A 20,312-nucleotide genomic window follows, 5' to 3' on the forward strand; every position below is an offset into this window, starting at 1 on the left:
GGCTAATGTATTTCTTTCTCTGAAGTATAATTTTAATACTTTTTCCACAAACCTTTTGGATTTATGCATAATTCCCTCCCTGTATCCATCCTTTACTACTTGTAGAGAGAAATTTCTATTTTTAATTTATAGACAGATGCATACTTATTAGAAGAAATAGAATATATATATTTATCTATGGATAAATATTATTATCAGAAATTAATAAACACAATAACTCATGTCAAAATCCTTCACTTGTTTCCAGTTACATTTATCTTAATACTTCCACCCTCTTCGTTAATTAGTTTTTTATTCTGAATTCCAGACTCTACACTAGATAATGGAAGCTTAGTAGCCACCTCAGATAAAAACAAAACAAAATAAAACAAGGACAACCACAGTGACCCCTCCCACCACCACCAAGTTATTTTACCCTTCCAGCTCAACAGTTGTTCATGGGCATTGTATTGAAATGCTATAAAGACATTTTCACTATTTCAAGTAAAATATAAAGAAGCATTAAAACATTGACATTTTAAAGTGACTCATGGATTTGACTTCATAAATAATTAAAATATAGCATTTAGTGCTCTTACACTTTTTATAACTCATCCATTTATATCAATCTTTATATCTGAAAGAGGTTTAATGTATTGTCTAAATTCATTGTTTTACTGCACATCACAGAAAGAAATTCTAGCTATTTCATCCCAAAGGAATTTGTTGAAGAGATATGAGGTAACTAATAGAATTCATAGCAATTTAAGAGAAGTTTCTGTTATACAGAGCTTTTCAGAACTCATAATCAAAGCAGTAGACTACAAATAAGTGGAAGGCTGAAGCTTGATTGAAAAAATTTTCCTTCCTGAAAGATAAACTACAAATTGGCTTATTTTTCAAAGAATCAACTTCTCAGTCTCTAGGCAGATAACAGAACACAAAATACACTATTACTGTGTATTTTAGAATCATGCACATTATCTGGGACTTTAATAACAGTTAAACAGATGATAGATGATAGCAGAGATGCCTGTTTCAAATGAAGGTGGTTTAACAGCTCTCAATTAAATTGCTTGTGACAGCAAAAGGAAAAAAAGATTTGCGATGCTATCAAAAGCTAAACCTTAAAAATGATTATAATAAACTGGAAAGAAATTCACCAAGTGGTGCTAGACTGAGGGAAAAAAATTTGATTCCATCTTTTACTCTGGAAATAAAGACGGCCTGAAAACAGTAGGAATATATTTTGTATCCTCTCTGTCTGCCTTAGGGAGCCAGAGTCTGTATCAACCAAAAAAGGATACCTGCTTACTTAGGAAATGCTTTGAGATTCAATTTCATTTCCACGAAACCACTTCCCAGCTTCCACTAAACCAGAAATAAAAGTGGAAACCCAGAGCTGGTTAAGCCATGATCCAGGAGGAGGTATCTTCCAACTGCCAGATATCCCATCTGAAAGGCCACCCACCAAGTCACAAATCTAGGTGAGTAAATTGTTTGATATAACTGCTAAATACTGATGCATCATCCATAACTTTCCAGAAGTAGAAACTGATGCACATTAATTTGCAAATATCAGACTACAGAGATGCTAATAATTGTGTCCATTAGGTTAACCCAAGCAAGATGGCAGTTGGGGTTGGGGAACCTAGACAAAGAAATGGGAGTTGTTCTTTAGAAACCAGGTAAACTGGACTGTCAGTTTCTCAGACTTGTACCTAATGTTCCAGGCATGTCTATGCCTTCTGTACATTCAAAGGGATCAAACCCTTTTGTATGTTGAGACCGAAATATTGAGTAGAAGAATCGGCTGGGAGATCACCAAGAATACATTTCTGAAAATAGACACAAAGTTCAATAAAGTCAGTGTAGAAGATATTAACCACCTATATGCCAAAACTGATAGTGGATATTAACAAGCTACCTCAGTTATTACTGAGTATGACACATTCTCTTGGATATGTGACACATACCCTGAGTATGACATGTTCTCCCCTTTCCCCCCAGTTTTATCTTTTGGAATTGACTTGATTCAAGTACTCCAGGCTCAGATGACTTCCCTTTTTCAATAGGTTAGGTGACTAAATGCTTCAGAGTTTTCTGCAAAATAAAAAGGAACTAGGAGAGAAGAAAAGCTCAGGTTGCCTCTCAGCATTGATTCTTCCCATTGGGTTTTATTAGGGGAATCTCCAGAATTATTTTCATGTTTATACAGGAAAATGAAAGAGTATTTAGACCTTTATAAAAACATAGTGCCTTCCTAAGACTGGATTTTGGAGTAAAAATAGGATTTAGATTTTTTTAAGCTTCGAAGACTGAAAACAAAAAAAGGAACCATAGTTTCTTAAATAGACTCTGGGCCTGAGAGGCAGATGTGATTCTGAAATTTCAAATATATATGAAACCAATACTCTTTCTAAAAGCATTATTGCATGTTTGGCTTGATTTGTCTGATAATGCCATTTGTTCAAAGGTCAGCTTCTAGAGTAGGTGAAAATTTTCAACTTTCACTAACCATTTATTTAAAAGTTACTAATGTGGCACCCCTATTTGAGCCCTGGGCTAAAATGGGTAAATGTATGAACATTAATTTCTTCATCTTGTTTGAATACAAAAGCAAGTTGGTAACTGTCCAAGCAATGCAGAACAGAAAAATGTTGGCAAGTGGACAAGTCGCTTTGTATGCAACTTTATTCGCTCTGGCAACTTTTTCAGCACAAAATGAAAATTCAGTAGAGATAGTAAGTTTCAAAAATATTTCCATAATTGCACACAATATAATAAAAAAACACCAGGAACATTTAAAAAATTATCCATTAGAATCTTGAGCTTTAAGATGCCAGATAATCCACATCAAATATAGAAATTGGAAATAAAACATGTTTACAGACAGTATAATTGAAGCCATCAGTGAATAACTAGGGTGTATGAGAAAGGTAGGAGTATATTTTGGTGGTGGTGGTGGTGGCTGAGCAGCAATATACCATCTAGACAAAGTTTTTTTCTAATTGCCACCTGAGTCTTAGTCTTGTAACAAGATGATACATTAGTATAGGGGCTCTTGAACAGTTCATGAATTGGTCAAGGTATGAGTTGAATTGTATCCATACTCTCCCCCATCCCTCAAAAAATTATATGTGTAGGCCGGGCGCGGTGGCTCACGCCTGTAATCCCAGCACTTTGGGAGGCCGAGGCAGGTGGATCACAAGGTAAGAGATCGAGACCATCCTGGTCAACATGGTGAAATCCCATCTCTACTAAAAATACAAAAAATTAGCTGCGCACGGTGGTGCGTGCCTGTAATCCCAGCTACTCAGGAGGCTGAGGCAGGAGAATTGCCTGAACCCAGGAGGCGGAGGTTGTGGTGAGCCAAGATCGCGCCATTGCACTCCAGCCCGGGTAACAACAGTGAAACTCCGTCTCAAAAAAAAAAAAAAAAAAAAAATATGTGTAGTCAACCCTCAGTACCTCAGAATATGACTTTATTTGGAGATAGGGTCTTTCTTCACAGGGGTAAAGAAGTTAAAATGAAGTCATTAACGTGGGCCATAATCTAATATGAATGGTGACTCTGGTATAGTGGTATCATGCAAGATTCCCTAACAGAATATGATTGTGTCCTTATGCAAGGGGGAAATTTGGACTTGGACATACACACAGAGGGGAAACAATGTAAAAAGACACAGGGAGATGATCAGCTATAAGCCAAGAAGAGGGATCTGGAACAGATCTTCCCTCACTGCCCTCAAAGGGAACCAACCTGCTGACGCCTTGATCTCAGACTTCTAGCTTCAGAACTGTGAGACAATACATCTCTGTTGTTTAAGCCACGCAGTTTGTTTACTTTATTATCATAGCCCTAGCAAACAGATACAGTGATTAATCTATATCGTACAATTCTATACAAGATTTTGTGTGTTTGTAAGCAAAAGACAGGCTTTTTAAAAATTTTTCCTTTCCTCTTCCTAGTATTGGACATGTAAGTTGCTGGAATAATGGAAGAAAATTTAAGAAAGTATAATCATATTAAGTAAATGGGCAAAAATAGATCAATACACTGTGCTGCAGATTTTGATTACCTAAGATCATTGAGAAAGGAGCCACTGTTTTCAGGTTCATTTGGAGAAATGGTTGTTAGCAAACAATCCTGATTGAGAAAGATCAGAGAAAGGCAACCATCCAGGAAGACATCATGGCTCACAGCAGGTCTCAGCCTTGGAGAGATATTCAATTCTGCTCAGAAATTTTGTGAGGCAAGGCTCCTCCCCATCCCATTGTGGGAAAGAGGTGGGCAAACCCTTAATGAGAAGCCTCAGAGCTGTGGGCAGAAGAGAAAGGGGAAAGCGAACCCATCAGCAGAGAAGTTACTTGGCATTTTCAGAATCAGGAGGGTCCTAGACATGGGGTGTTGTATAAAGTTGTTGAGTGTACCATACTTGGACTATGGAGGAATCTGCAAATACTGCCCTATGGGACCCAGGGTAATGTATGATGACTCAAGCCACTTGGAGAGGAAGGGAATACTGAAGGTATTTAGGACAGTATTCTGCTTCTGACGGTGGACATCGTGGTGACAAAATGAAGCCATTACATCTGCTGCACACAGGGAAAGCATTTTTCCCAAAGGCAGCCCATCTAGAAAGCATTCAATCAGCAAACCCCTAAAATTAATCTGTGTTGACTTTTTTCTTTAAAGACTAGGCATCTGAATCCTTCATAATATGTTGGTGGCAAAGAACTGTTTGCTCACTTCCTATCCCACCCTCTTCCCAGGCATATCATGCAATTTCAGGAAAAACAAATTCTAAGAATTTAGATCTTTCTCTCTTGGGTCTATTCTGATTAACGAAGAAATTTTGAAAGCTATTTACCACCAAAAGAGTTTTAATTGTTTGGGATTAAAAAGTCTAGTACTACCATTATCACATACAGAGGCATCAGTAAGCCAGAATAATGAATAGATGTGCAGTAAATGTGATTTGAACCCAACATTCAGATTAATAAAAGGCCAGCTAATATACCTTTAAGTTTATAAAGTTTGTTCAAATGTTGGACAAAGCCAGGGCTCGGCACGTTCTCTGCTTTTCATATGGGAACTGGTGGGGAGAGGACCTACCACTTGTCAGGAGGCTGATCATATCTCCCATGAGGAGGTTCATCTAGCTAGAAGTAGGGAGAGATGGGCAGTGGGAGAATGAGAATCTGATGACTCTTAAAATTGAGAGCTTGGGGGCTCAGTGATTCCTTCTCTCAGATATGTGATGTGATATCTACTATTCCTAAAAAAGAAGGAAGTGCACCACTTGTAAAAATTTAAGTTCGGAGCTGGCAGTGATCAGATGGGACTGCAAAGAGTATCCTGGAAGTAGGGAGGGGACCCATGGTATGTATGTGTCCACATCAACAGGAATGCTGGTGGGGCAATTCTCAGCTGTGTATATGGTATTGGTCTTGGAAAATAACAGTGACAAGTCTAAAGACTGAGTAATGTAGCCAAAGTATGTGTGGAGATACCTCACTAGAGTTAGGAAGGGATCCTGGCCTTTGCGAAGATTGGGAAGTTTTCATGGAGGGGTATATGGCCGAGTGGGTCTCTTTTTTTTTTCTTACTAGTTGAAAAGTGCCTAAGAACATATTGGATTTCAGTGACTAGAAGAGTTTTAAAAAATTAAAAGAACACGTTGGAGATACAGGATTTCTGTGGAGTGGGAAAATCCTCATCGCCAAAAAGATAGTGCATCTTTATGAGGACATATTTCGTCTCAGAAGGTCTCTTTCCCTCTGCTCTTCCTCTCCTCTACCTCCTAGAATATTCTGCCTAAGAACTATCAAGATGATATTTGATGGAGTAAAGAGATGATTATTTGCACACAGTAAAGCATGATTCTAAAGGTGCGAAAATAAAAAGGAACATCTTTAGGGTCTAAAGAGCCTTGGGGAAGATAAAGATGGATCAGACGTCCAAGGGAGAGGAGGTTTCTCTTCTAAGGTGCTGACTATGTGGGTGTGTTAAGAGTTGAGAACTAAGGTCCCATTCCAATAAGAAGTCAAATCTCAGGAAATTGTTTTATATATTCTTTTAGACTCTATGTGTCTGGTGAGCTAACAGTTAAACAGTTTGTTCTTTAGATAACATATGTGTCCCCTTTTTTCCACTAGGCAGAGGGCTTATGGCTTGAAAGACCTTATATAATTTAAGAGCCATGGTTGAGTTACAGTTCTTTTATTCTTTCTTGCTAGCCTGTTATAGGTTGAGATGAAAAGTTGTGATGACTGCTATTGGATTTTCATATATGTATAATGCCATATTAATCCTTGCAAAACTCCAGGAGGTAGATATTATTACCTCCATTTTCCAGTTGGAGGACTTGAAGTTTGACAACATTAAATGATTGAACCAAGGTCAAGAGTGGTTTGACCACAGTGAGAGCTTGGATTCAAGTTTAGATCTTCCCTGCTCCAAAGCACTGTTTGGGGTCTGTTCATTGTATTGCACGGTCTCCTAAAATGTTTATGAATGTGCATGTGTGTTAAGAGTCCTTTTTTTATTTTTTTGAGCAGAGTGACATTATTTATATGTCTAGAGGCTGGGTGCTTTTCTTCTTTAGGCTTTTACCTGGATAGTTTTAGGACAAAGAGATTATCACTAATCCCTATATCTCTACCTTGAAGACTTGAATGAGGTTTAACACTGAAATCATCTTGTTGAATTATTATTTTTTAAATGTCATTGTCCAATGAGGCAGTTTCAGAATGCATTATTCTTCTGAATGTATTCATATGTGGAACACTGAGTGAATTCAGTGGGTGACTAAAATGATTTGGGGGCCTTCACCAAAAATGTTGATTCATATGCATGTTATTTTGCCAAGTGAGATTTGTGAATTACAATGTTTTATTCAATTTATTTCTTCTTAGTCATGCAAAATATTCTGGAAACAACTAATTTCATTGCATCAAAGAACAAAAAAGGAGTGTGGTATTAGTACCAGGTCTGTTGTCATAGGAGTGGGGTGGGCAGAGAATGAAATAACTTCTAGTGAAAATAAAAATCCAGGTGCTGCCTCCCGCTCGCCTCCGACCCAGCGCCTGCCGTCATGGCTCCCGGCCAGCTCGCCTTGTTCAGTGTCTCTGACAAAACCGGCCTTGTGGAATTTGCAAGAAACCTGATCTCTCTCGGTTTGAATCTGGTCGCTTCCGGAGGGACTGCAAAAGCTCTCAGGGATGCTGGTCTGGCAGTCAGAGATGTCTCTGAGTTGACAGGATTTCCTGAAATGTTGGGGGGACGTGTGAAAACTTTGCATCCTGCAGTCCATGCTGGAATCCTGGCTCGCAATATTCCAGAAGATAATGCTGACATGGCCAGACTTGATTTCAATCTTATAAGAGTTGTTGCCTGCAATCTCTATCCCTTTGTGAAGACAGTGGCTTCTCCAGGTGTAACTGTTGAGGAAGCTGTGGAGCAAATTGACATTGGTGGAGTAACCTTACTGAGAGCTGCAGCCAAAAACCACGCTCGAATGACAGTGGTGTGTGAACCTGAGGACTACGTGGCAGTGTCCACAGAGATGCAGAGCTCCGAGAGCAAGGACACCTCCTTGGAGACTAGATGCCAGTTAGCCTTGAAGGCATTCACTCATACAGCACAATACGATGAAGCAATTTCAGATTATTTCAGGAAACAGTACAGCAAAGACGTATCTCAGATGCCCTTGCGGTATGGAATGAACCCTCATCAGACCCCTGCCCAGCTGTACACACTGAAGCCCAAGCTTCCCATCACAGTTCTAAATGGAGCCCCTGGATTTATAAACCTGTGCGATGCTTTGAATGCCTGGCAGCTGGTGAAGGAACTCAAAGAGGCGTTAGGTATTCCAGCCGCTGCCTCTTTCAAACATGTCAGCCCAGCAGGTGCCGCTGTTGGAATTCCACTCAGTGAAGATGAGGCCAGAGTCTGCATGGTTTTTGATCTCTATAAAACCCTTACACCCATTTCAACGGCATACGCAAGAGCAAGAGGGGCTGATAGGATGTCATCATTTGGCGATTTTGTGGCATTGTCTGACGTTTGTGATGTACCAACTGCAAAAATTATTTCCAGAGAAGTCTCTGATGGTATAATTGCCCCAGGATATGAAGAAGCAGCCTTGACAATACTTTCCAAAAAGAAAAATGGAAACTACTGTGTTCTTCAGATGGACCAGTCTTACAAACCAGATGAAAATGAAGTTCAAACGCTCTTCGGTCTTCATTTAAGCCAGAAGAGAAATAACGGTGTCGTTGACAAGTCATTATTTAGCAATGTTGTCACCAAGAATAAAGATCTGCCAGAGTCTGCCCTCCGAGACCTCATCGTAGCCACCATTGCTGTCAAGTACACTCAGTCCAACTCCGTGTGCTACGCCAAGAATGGGCAGGTTATCGGCATTGGAGCTGGACAGCAGTCTCTTATACACTGCACCCGGCTTGCAGGAGATAAGGCAAACTACTGGTGGCTTAGACACCATCCACAGGTGCTCTCGATGAAGTTTAAAACGGGAGTGAAGAGAGCAGAAATCTCCAATGCCATCGATCAATACGTGACTGGAACCATTGGCGAGGATGAAGATTTGATAAAGTGGAAGGCCCTGTTTGAGGAAGTCCCTGAATTACTCACTGAGGCAGAGAAGAAGGAATGGGTTGACAAACTGAGTGAAGTCTCTGTCAGCTCAGATGCCTTCTTCCCTTTCAGAGATAATGTAGACAGAGCTAAAAGGAGCAGTGTGGCATACATTGCGGCTCCCTCCGGCTCTGCTGCTGACAAAGTTGTGATTGAGGCCTGCGATGAACTGGGAATCATCCTCGCTCATACGAACCTTCGGCTCTTCCACCACTGATTTTATCACACCCTATTTTATGGTTTACTTATATGTAGGTGAAGAGTCGTGTGTGAAACTTTGAGAATAACTTTTTAAAAAAATAAAACAGTACATCTTAATCACTGGATCGATCCATTGGAAAAAAATAATCCAAATGGCTACAGATAATGGAGTTGATATTGTGCCATTTCAGTGACTACCCTTTTCAGAATCTACCACAGTCAACAGTAGTAAACAAAACCGTGTTACTTGCTTAGAAGTCTTTTCATAGCAGGGAAAATAATCTGGGTCTAGCCGTTCTTGCCTTTTGCTTGTTCATTTTGTGCAAAAATTTCTGTGGTTATGAACATAATAAATTCCTTCTCAGTAATTTTTCTTTTTTTTAAATGCCCACTTACATAGATGGAAATATTGACATTCTTTTGGATTTGCAAGGGTCTCATGACACTGTGCTGGGAATGCTTGTGGGAGCTTTCTCATTTTTCAGTTAATGCTTAGCCTGCTTTGTTTAGTGAGAGGAAGCACAAAATGGAGCAGACAATATTGAAGAGATGAAACTCAGAAAATTTTCCTAGAAATTCTGAAACAAGTTAATTATTTTCTCCTCAAATACAATCTGAAAAAAACTGATCAATATTAATAATCAAGGGACTTCATAGTCCACTGAGAGGAAACTACAGGCAGGGGAGGACTATTTTTGGTTCTTGGTGAGCCATTGATGAGAGAATTATACTATATTAACTCACATTTTTCTCTATGTAGTTATTTCTGCTCATTTTCCAAAAGCCATGCCAACTCTACCTTTAGTTTTAAGTTTTAAGTTTCTTCGCAGAGACTGTCAGATTTTTCTATGGTGTGTGCTGTGGTTGGCAATGGTGCTGTGGTTGGCAATGACCGCAGATGAGTTGCTGCAGCCCTTGTTAGAACAGTTGAAGGGGCCAAAATGTTTCTGTTTCTGGAACTGTTTTCTAAGGGTTGGCAGGCTGGATAGTTTCCAAGCACATATCTTTCCTTTCTGGGATCCCCAGGCTATTGGTTGTACTTGAAGGCATTTTAACTTGCATGAGTTCCCCTCACTGTCTCATTACAGTTGTAAGCTATTTTCCTTAAGGAGGATGAATTACTTAAATAAATGTGAAACACTTCTGTAGTGGCCTCCCCATATTTATTTGCCTGGAATGAACTTATTTCTATCCAGAATGTCAATAACCCAAAGCAGGCTTTATATTCTCTCATGTCCCAGGTCCATAAATTTTTATATATCACAAAAACTCTTCATCCAGAAGAGTTTAAATGATATTTGACTGTTCCAATATTACATTTTTGAAAGCATAGAAGGTTTTGTTTCTTGGTTTTTAGCTTTTTGTAATACATACTTAATACTATGTTTCAAGTTGAGGATGTCTGTTAATTCTTGGGTGATGTTTCTTCCTTTCTTCTCTTAGATGATACTGGATCTTTCTCATAATTCCCAGAAAGCAACATAGATGTGATTATTTTTTGGTGGGGAGGGGTCAAAATCTTCCTACTATAGCTCTTGAGTACACTAGAAAAACGTTTAGCCTTCTACCCATGTTATCCAGATTTTCTATTGGTTATAACGGAAGCCCCTGATGCTGGTGGTGAATATCTAGGGTTGGTTTTAAAAGAAGCCCCATATAGAGAAAATTAAAACCAAAATAATAAAGGAGAGAAAAATGTTGATGAATTCCAGATAGGAATAATAACCCATGTAATAAAAAATAAGAAATTAAAATTAGGTATATTTCTCCAGAGCTTATTTCTTGGTGTTCTCAAAATCAAACTTCTGAAAAACACAGTAGAAAAATTCCCTCACTTTAAGGTCTTAACATAATGAGGATCTACTTAGTAGTGTAGAGGGAGAAGTCTCACAAAAAGGAATGGACTGAAGATAGGTCTGTAAAATATTTCCAAACTGAAGTGTATATGGAAAACAGAATTGAAAACACAGAGACAAGTTTTAGAAATATGTGGGACTCACTGAGTGTGCTAAAGTGTAGCCATAGTCCCAACTACCTGGGAGGCTGAGGTAGGAGGATTGCTTGAGTCCAGGAGTTCTGGGCTGTATTGTGGTATGCCAAACAGGTATCTGCACTAAGTTCAGGATCAATACAGTGACCTCCTGGGAGTGGGAACTGCTAGGCTGGCTAAGGAGGGGTGAACTGGTCCAAGTGAGAAATGGAGCAGGTCAAAACTCTTGTGTTGATTAGTAATGGAATCACACCTGTGATTAACCACTGCAGTCCAGCCTGGGCAATATAGCAAGATCTCACCTCTAAAAAGAAAAGAAAATATGTGGGAGTCAATGTAAAGGTCTAAATATATTTAATTAGAATCCCAAAAGGAGAGGAGAAAAGGAATGAAAAGAAATAAAATTAAAATTATGAAAAATTTTTTTTCATTGCCAGTGAACTTTATATATTGACCACTTATTATATACCAAGAATTATGCTAAGTACTACTGTATGAATTTTTTTTAATTCCCATAACAAATGAAGTAGTATACTTACTACCATTCTGTAGATGAAAAAACTGGCTTGCAGAATTTAATATCAAATAACAATTAAGTTGCAGAGATAAGTTTCAAGTTTCTGACCTCACAGTCAATACTTTTAAATATGTAGTTTTTATTGTGCTTAGGATGCAAGTCACATAGTTGATATAAATATATCTTGAACCTTCAAGTGCCTTGAATCTTTCAGAACTTTTGGGGCTATCTTTTTTTTTTTTTTCCAAGATAGAGTCTTGCTCTAATGCCCAGGCTGGAGTGCAGTGGCGCGATCTCAGCTCACTGCAACCTCCACCTCCTGGGGTCAGGTGATTCTCCCACCTCAGCCTCCCGAGTAGCTGGGATTGCAGACATGCACCACCATGCCTGGCTAATTTTTTGTGTATTTTCAGTAGAGATGGGGATTTTACCATGTTGGCCAGGCTGGTCTCAAACTCCTGACCTTGTGATCCGTCCACCTCGGCCTCTCAAAGTGCTGGGATTACAGGAGTGGGCCACTGCACCTGGGGCTATCTTAAAGGTTTGTGCTGTGAGCTGGTTAGGTTTACCTAACACACACTCCGTCACGGATACACCACTAAACCTGATTTCTGTGGTCATTCATTTTTCTATTTTGAAGGCCACTCTGTGAAAGATACTTTGCTGACATAATTGTTGTATTTTTATAAGCATGATTTTCCAGGCCTGAAAATCATATTCCCAGTTCTTAAAGAGTATGTGGCATAGTAAGGGGGATACAGATACAAACATAAATTACAATGTAACATAGGTTTATAATAACAACTATATTAATAACTGGCATTATTGGGCATTTATCAAATCCAAGGCATTATCTTAAGGATTTCACATTAATTTTATCATTGAATCATCTTAAAGCACAATGAAGAAGGTATTAATTGTTCATATTTTATAGATAAGAACACTCACACTGAGTGAGGTTAAATTCCTTTTTTTTTTTTCCAGTGTTATAATCCAGTGAGAAGAAAAACTAGGGTTCAAACCTTGGCCTTCAGATGCTCAGCCTCTGTAGAGCATAACATGGGAGCACAAAGAGAGAGCATCATTTTACATCAAATGTAAACTGAGTCTAAAGAAGTTATTCAAGAATATAAGGGAAGAAGCAAAAGAGTGTATGTAAAGTTCTATATTGTGTAAGAAAGTGGTAAAATGCAATAAATTAGTGAGACTGTTGGAGAAATCCACAGCACTTTGGAGTGAGCCGATTTACTCTTGACCTTCTCAATGTTTTAAAAGTGATTTTTACAAAGGATTATGGTTATTAGGAAAACAAAATTTCTAGGATCAGGGTCCTCAGATGTGTAAGGTGGGGGTAAGAGGGTGATAAGGAAAATATCTGAGATTTTCCTACCAGTCTTTTTCCATATCCAGGGACACTGTGGCAGACAGGCCCACATCTAAACACTTGGTTTTATAAAATAGTCTCATTCTGGCAAGCTGAAAAAGGGGTAAACAGGAAGGATGGAAAATTGCAAATAAGAAGGATAAAAAAATGGAATATGACTTTTCATTGTGGTATGCTTGATTTTTAGCTTTCAGCAATCACACTTTATTTTGAACCCTCACATAATTGCTAGTCTGGAATGATGAAACAGTGTAGGTCACTTCGGCTCGGAGGAATGTGACAAATCACTTCAGCTTTGCAAAGCACATACTTCTTTTCTTTAAAGATGAATTCTTGCCAAAAACAAGGGAAAGGTCATTAGAATATTTCACTTTTCCCTGACAATGTCAGTCATTCATTAGTATTCTTTGAAGAAATATCTCTTTAATTTCATTTGGAATGGGATAAGGTGATTTTCCTCTATGAATTAAAATTGAAATAGTCAAAGAGAGGGAGGGAGAGAAGGAGAGAGGGTTCGAGGTAAAATTGATTGTAGGAAAATAACACTGTACTATGGCTTCCTGAGGAAAAAATCCACCCTTTCTCCTCTTCAGTTACCTTTTAACTTCTCAGAATAGAAGTTCTGAGCTGGAATCTGGAGCCTTAGAATGTCCTTTGTTGACAGCTGAAATATATAACCTCTGCTGATCTCCTGAAAGACATAATATGCCCAGACATCAGGTAAATGAAAGAAAAAAAATTTAAACCCTAGGGTTCTAGAGCAAGAAATTTTTAATTGAAGAAAAATAAAAAATATTTTCCATATACTCACATCCCAATTCCAGCAATATCCAGTTGTTTCTTTTTAAAACTAGTGTTTCTAGCTTAGCTCACCAACTCTGCTGCTACTGTTGCTTCCTGCACTTGGCATTCCTTTGACTAGTACAGGAAATGGTTCGCCAAGTTAGCCTGTACTGGATAAGATGATCTTGGAAACAGCTCAGAATGTATATGATATGGCATAGTGTGTGGAGCAAGGTGTCTCAGGATCTGAGGTCCAGTTTCGGTTAGGGTCCTCACCTAGTGGCTGGGAATTCTTGGAGTTCTTCTTCAGCATCTCAAAAGTGGGACTACTGAATCTACTCTGTTTATTTTGCATGGTGATGTGATGGTCAAATGAAATGCTACAGGTGAAACATCTTTGAAAAGTACAAAGAACTTCACACAAGTAACAGACAGGCATTCCCAAGCCAGCCCATGGAAAGGCTTGGTTTACAGAACAGCTCGTTTGCCTTGTGAGGAATGAAGAGGGCACTGAGTCGATTGCCAAGTGCCCTCCTGGTTTGGTTGTAGGTAGTGCCAGAAATGGGTAAAACGTCAAAGTATAGCTTGTGGAAGGATGCCCTTGAGGAAAAAAAGGCAAATGAGGTGCAGTGCATTTTGGTCCTACCTCAGGAAGACAAGGCTGGCCCTCAAAGGAAGGTCTGTAAATCTAAGAAGAGAGCTGTCTGAGCCTGGATAGATTTCCAGTGGAAAATACCTGTATCCTTGTTCTTTTCAATTCTGTTACAGGTGACCCTGGTGACTCACAGCAGGGTGGAGATGGGAAGAAAGCAGAAGGAAATGGAACTGGCCACTGTGACAAATACCACACATATAATTGAGGATTATAATCTTTATTTTTTCAACAAGCATTTATTGAGTACCTGCTCTATGCCAGCTCTTGTGATAGGAGATTAAAAGATTAAGTCATACAAATATGGTTGGGATATGGCTTCCGCCATTCAGATATTTACCAGGTGAGTGACAGATGTGGGCAAGGACAGGGCAGGGAAGACTTCACAGATTTCATCAAGCTGAGGCTTGAAGAACCAGGATGGACTCTCCAAAGAGGGAAAATGCTTTCTAGTTATGGGAAATGGCATGTTAAGTGTGGGGTGGGGTGGGAGGACGAGCATGATGTGATCGTCGGAAACATAAGTAGAGTCCTTGGTCCTATGTAAGTAAAGTGTGGGAATAGGAGTGGAAAATGGTGATGAGAAAGGATGTCAGAAATATAGGAAGATGCCAGATCACGAAAGGCCTTGATATTTGCTTAATATATCAATGGATAGTCCAAGGATCTCCAGCTATAACCTTGGGTTCCCAATCTGTAATCTTCACTAAGACCCATGAAGATAACTTGTTCTGTTAGTAGAGTTGAACCCAGCATTGGTTGTCAAGTGGCAGATTAAGAAGGTATTTTAAACTCCTACCCTGCCCCTAGATCCTAAATCAGAAAGAGGGATCGGCTTGAAAATGCCCCTAGATGATTCTAAGTGGCCCCTAAGGGAAGTCACAGAAGCAGTTTGAGGTGAGTAGAAGAGCTGGGCAGGTTTGGAGGCACAGAGCTGGCTGCTCAGTGTTTGGAGGCGTACTCCTGGCTGCAGAGTGAGCTGCAGCCTCACGCTGATTCTCGAGGACAGATGTACCTGGAATGTGGAGAAGGCACTGACAGAAGGCAGGGGATAATGATGGTTCAAAGTAGAGCATCCTTGAAGATTATTCTCACCTGAATAATTTTGCCTAAATTCCTTAAGGCGGGCCTTTTGTGATACCTACAGAATTGCAGAAAGGCCTTATGCCTCTTCACCTACTGGAGTAAAGTTTCATCCTTCGAGTTTCTTCTTAATTGTCTAAAGAACTGGAACAGGATGAAGAATGTATCCCCATTAGCTAGCAACCTAGTATATTCAGGCACCTAAGTATTTAACTACCTTCTACCTTCATTAGCAAGTGTTTCTCATTTCAGATGCCATTAATTTTACTACTATAATTGTTAACATAAAACCATCTGGTATATCCCAAACAAGACACCATTTTCTTCTTTATATACTATGTATTCATTGCTGCAGTTATATTATGCTGCTTCCAGTACTTTAAGCTATAATAACTGTACTAATTAACATATTTTCTTTGATCATGTGTAAGTGAAGATCCAGTTTCATATCAATATTTATTCTAATTCTTAGAAATTCCAAAAGGATTTATTCTAATTTTATGTAGAAATTCAGAAAATTTTTGCTTAGCATATTATTCAGGAATCAAGATAATCCTTTGGTTATATAGAAGTAGCATGATCAATACCATCAATTGCATTTGTAGGCTATATTATATGAGTATATCATACATTTGCCATAGAAATAGTCCTAGACACAACAGCATACTTCGTATCTGCTACACGAATTGTTGCTTTGCCAATAAGGGTAACAATTTTCAGCTGTCTAGCTCGTTTACACAGAAGAAATACAATTATTGCCAGATATACTATAAGTCTTAGTAGGCTTTATTTTTCTATTAATGTTGGTGGGTGTGATGGTTAGTTTTGTGTGTCAACTTGGCTAGGCTATAGTCCCCAGTTATTTAACCAAACACTAATCTAGGTGTTGCTGTGAAGATATTTTGTGGTTAACATTTACAATCAAGTTGACTTTAAGTAAAGGGGATTGATTGCCCTTGATAATGTGAGCAGGTTTTATCCAATCAGCTAGAAGCCCTTAAAAGCAAAAACTGAGGTTTTCTGTTGTAATTTTTATTGTTACAGTTTCTTTCTAATTTAGTTTCGAGGTCTCTCTGTTGAGAGCGGCCATAAAACCAAAAAAGCCATTCTGTAGGAGATCCTAGGATGAGGAAAAATTAGGTTTGGGTGAGTCAGTCAGGTGAGACACAATGAGGAAGTGAAACCAACATTTCTGAAACAGCAGAAATTCATTACTTACTGAACCCAGAGAGGCTAGGGTTGCTACTGGGGAGCCATTGGGAAGTCTAGAGGTGGCAGGGAGCTCAGCTAGTGAGTAGGGAGCAAGAGACAGTGGGAGGACCTTGGGATTATGCCTTTACTAAGGTTCATGAGCATTATCTTGTAGACTTTCTGGCAGTGTGTGGATTGGATAATTTAAAGAAAACATGCTAGAATGGGGGAACTTATTTCTATAACTCTAGTGTTGACCATTAGGTTTGTTGTGGTCAGGAGCTGCAGGATGTGTTGGGTTTTGAGTCAGTCAGTGAGATGAGGAACACGTGGCCTATACCACAACCACCCACACAGGGAGGGAGAAATTTTTAATAGGCCAAAGGTCACTGAGCATAACTGGGTTTCAAAACATTTATGGCAGGTCTAAAAATGGATGCTGAGGCAGCAACTATATTAAATACATTTATGGCACCTGTAGATGAAGAAATTCTGCCTGTGAACTGCAGCATTAACTCCTGCCTGAGTTTCCAGCCTGCTCACCCGCCTTACTCTACAAACTGACAGATGGAGCCCCAAAGAAGAGGTAACATTGCAGCTCTAGTCTAAAGGCAGTGGCTTCCAGAATTTCCTCTTTCTTTGGAGACTGCCTCTTTTTCATAAGGCCTTTGACTGATTGGATGAGGCCCACTAACATTATGGGGGATAATCTGCTTTATTCAAAGTCTACTGATATAAATGTTAATCTCATTTTAAAAACATCTCACAGCAGCATGCAGAAGTTTGACCAACTATCTGGGTACTGTGGCCTAGCCAAGTGGACATATAAAATTAATCATCACAATATATATTATAGTATTTTTTTCCCATTTGTACTATGTCCTGTCTATAAGAATAGGTGGCTTTGTGGAGTGATTTCCATTATTTTCAGAATAACACCATATGCTGCATGATCCAAAGGCCCACATTATAAAGGTATTCTTTGGTGTTAATTTCACACAACATAGTCTTTCTATTATGCCATGTCAATGCTCAGCCTAACTAGACTCTACATGCTTATTTGGCATGAAATGTTGTTTCATCTATAGAGTCATTTATTTCCATAATGGCAGGAATCTTAATAATATTTATAATCAGAGAGGTATTTACCTTAAAACAAGAAGTACACCTCCTATGATATAAAATATTTGAAGAACAAATCTATGTAAAAGCTTAAGTACTCAAAACACTTGAGATAGCAAAACACCCAGCCCCTTGAAAATCACTTTCCTTAACATTGGTTTCAATAAGACTATGACTTTTTTAACAGATGAATTATTAATAAACATTATTATACAACAAATCAAGTGATTGATTGGTTAAACTCCCTTATGCTATAATGGTTCACCCATTACAACCATAGTTTCCAAAATGTAACTTTCCCTATTATAGAAATATTGCTGTATTTTTCATAACTATGCCCTTGTAATTGCACTTCATTATGTGCAAAACTATTTTACATAAGCACAATAGAAAAACTGTTGTGTATCTGTGTTGGTAATAATTACAGTTACCACAGTTAAACATAGTCACAGGAAAATCATATCTATACCAATCTAGATTTGACTCATTAGGATCTGCTTACCTACATTTTCAATAAACTTCTTTCTAGAGGCAATTATATTCTTGCTATTTGGCTTAGACATTGTGCTCTTTTCACCACTAGGTTGGGGATCCCAGATAATCTACCGACAAATGATGCTTATATAATAGCATCTATTCTTATTCCACTATTATCCAACTTAAAATGAATCAAAGACTTACTCTATTTCTTCAATAGAGTAAGTCTACCATAGAAAGTCTTGCTTTCCTTTTGAACTCTTTCATCATTGTCTTGGTAACTATCATATCCACACATTACGTTGAAAGTTGTAAAGCTCTGAAACTGGAGAAAGTTCCTGAGGAAGAAACTTTCTCCATCTCCCATACAACCACCGCTCTCCAGCTGCCCTATGCCCCAGTAGTGCTACTTAGAGCCAGACTTGTCTCTAACCCCACATATTTTGATTGCTTGGTTGTCTTGCTGAGGAAGTCAATAAAATTAACAGGGACCTCAACTCATCATCTGAACAGGAAAGAAATGCACCATCACAGGTGGGTGTTCTGCCTGGACTCAGCTCTCTTCTAGAGCTTCTTTCTTTTCTCCAAGCCTGTTGAGTCATCCTCCTCACAGTTCCCTTCTATCCAAAGTTATTATATGAGCAAGAGCTTATTTCTTCCTTAGGTATCCCTCAGACCTACTCAGAGAAGTGGGAACCTAATGAATGCTTTATCATACTCTGTGCATACAATTTAGTGATACTCAGGAACCAAAGCTTTCTTGGAGCTCCAGGTCAAGTTGACCAATACTAATCTTTCCAGTTCATTTTACATCTAAATTAAAACATACCAGTTATTAAATATGGCTTCTGTCCTTTCTGATTTAAATGTTACAGTGTAAGAAACTAAAGTCAAACTATAAAAACTCTCCAGTACGAAAAATGACTATAGGTGACTAGCGGGTTGGGGCACAAAGGATTCAGAATCATTTAATACACTCTGTCTTTATTATTTATTTATTTTTTCCTTTTTTAATTTTTTGAGACAGGGTCTCACTCTGTCACCCAGGCTGGAGTGCAGTGGCGCAATCTTGGCTCACTGCAACCTCCGCTTCCTGGGCTCAAGCAATTCTCCAGCCTCAGCTTCCTGAATAGCTGACTACAGGCATGTACCACCAATGCCTAGCTAATTTTTTTGTTTTTTTGTAGAGATGGAATTTAACAATGTTGGCCAGGCTTGTCTTGAACTCCTGAGCTCAAAGTGATCTACCTTTCTCAGCCCCCTGAAGTGCTGGGATTGCAGACATGAGCCACTGTGCCCTGCCTTCCTTTTTTCATTTCGCTTACAATCTAAGGATGATATAAACCAGCATTTCCTTGTGGGGAGACCGAGCTAGTTGGGGCTAGACAAAATGGTGTAGACTCAGTTTTAGTGTGCACCGCCCTCTCTTTCTGTCCCTTTGGCCCTGCCATTTTAGCTGACTCATTCATACTATTTTCCCCTCAAACCTCTCAAGGTAGGCTCTGGTAGGAGCTAATACCAGTCATTTGGACCTTAGTGAGAACTAAGTCTTTGGCCACCTTTTGTTTTCTAAGGATAAGAAGCTTGGTCCAGGTTAGAAATCCCGTAACTTGGCAGTGTGTATCAGTGGAGGAGGGTTGCTTTGTCTGGACTCAAGTTAGTCCGAATCCCTTAAGGCAGGGGTTCTCATTGCCTAGTCCCTGGATCAGGAGCAGCACCTGAGAATCTTTCAGAAATCCAAATCATCAGGCTTCACACCTACTGACTCAAAAATCTGAGAGGTGGGATTTGTGATGACCTGATGGGTTCATCTTGCCTGCTGCTCAGAAAAGCTGATTTACTGAGACAGCATTATTGCAATAGACAAAGAGTTTACTAAATGCAGGGCTAAGTGGAAGACTAGTTTGTTGTTACTCAAATCGGCTTCCCTGAAAAGCTACCCTGTAGACTAGAATTTTTTAAGGATAGTTTGGGGGACAGGAAGCTAGGAAATGAGGAATGATGATCTGTTGAGTCAGGGATAAAATCACAGGGAATTGCACCTTGTCTTCTTGTGCTGCGTCAGTTCCTGGGTGGGGACTCTGAGACCAGAAAAGCCAGTTTATTTGTCTGGGTAGCACCAATAAACTGAAAAATACCTTGAATGCCAATCCAAATTAAGATTTATAATAGGGATGTTACCCATAGGAGCAATTGGGAAGGTTAGGAATCTTGTGACTTCTGGCTGAATGACTCCTGAGCCATGCTTTCTAACCTTGTGGCTAATTTGTT

General features: G+C 39.1%; 1 long non-coding RNA gene and 1 pseudogene across 2 annotated transcripts; both read left to right on the forward strand.

Moving 5' to 3' along the window:
* The first annotated feature begins 1,250 nt into the window (after positions 1-1,250).
* LOC144579896 (uncharacterized) lies at positions 1,251-17,028 on the forward strand. Its single transcript, XR_013528520.1, has 4 exons — positions 1,251-1,466; positions 12,334-12,500; positions 14,285-14,511; positions 16,867-17,028. It is a non-coding gene; the product is annotated as an uncharacterized LOC144579896 (long non-coding RNA).
* Positions 7,039-8,964, forward strand: LOC100394091 (bifunctional purine biosynthesis protein ATIC pseudogene; annotated as a pseudogene). Its single transcript, XR_008477503.2, has one exon. The product of XR_008477503.2 is annotated as a bifunctional purine biosynthesis protein ATIC pseudogene (transcript).
* Positions 17,029-20,312: the final 3,284 nt, after the last annotated feature.

The sequence above is a fragment of the Callithrix jacchus genome, chromosome 17 (genome assembly GCF_049354715.1).
Source record: "Callithrix jacchus isolate 240 chromosome 17, calJac240_pri, whole genome shotgun sequence".
Classification (NCBI taxonomy): domain Eukaryota; kingdom Metazoa; phylum Chordata; class Mammalia; order Primates; family Cebidae; genus Callithrix; species Callithrix jacchus.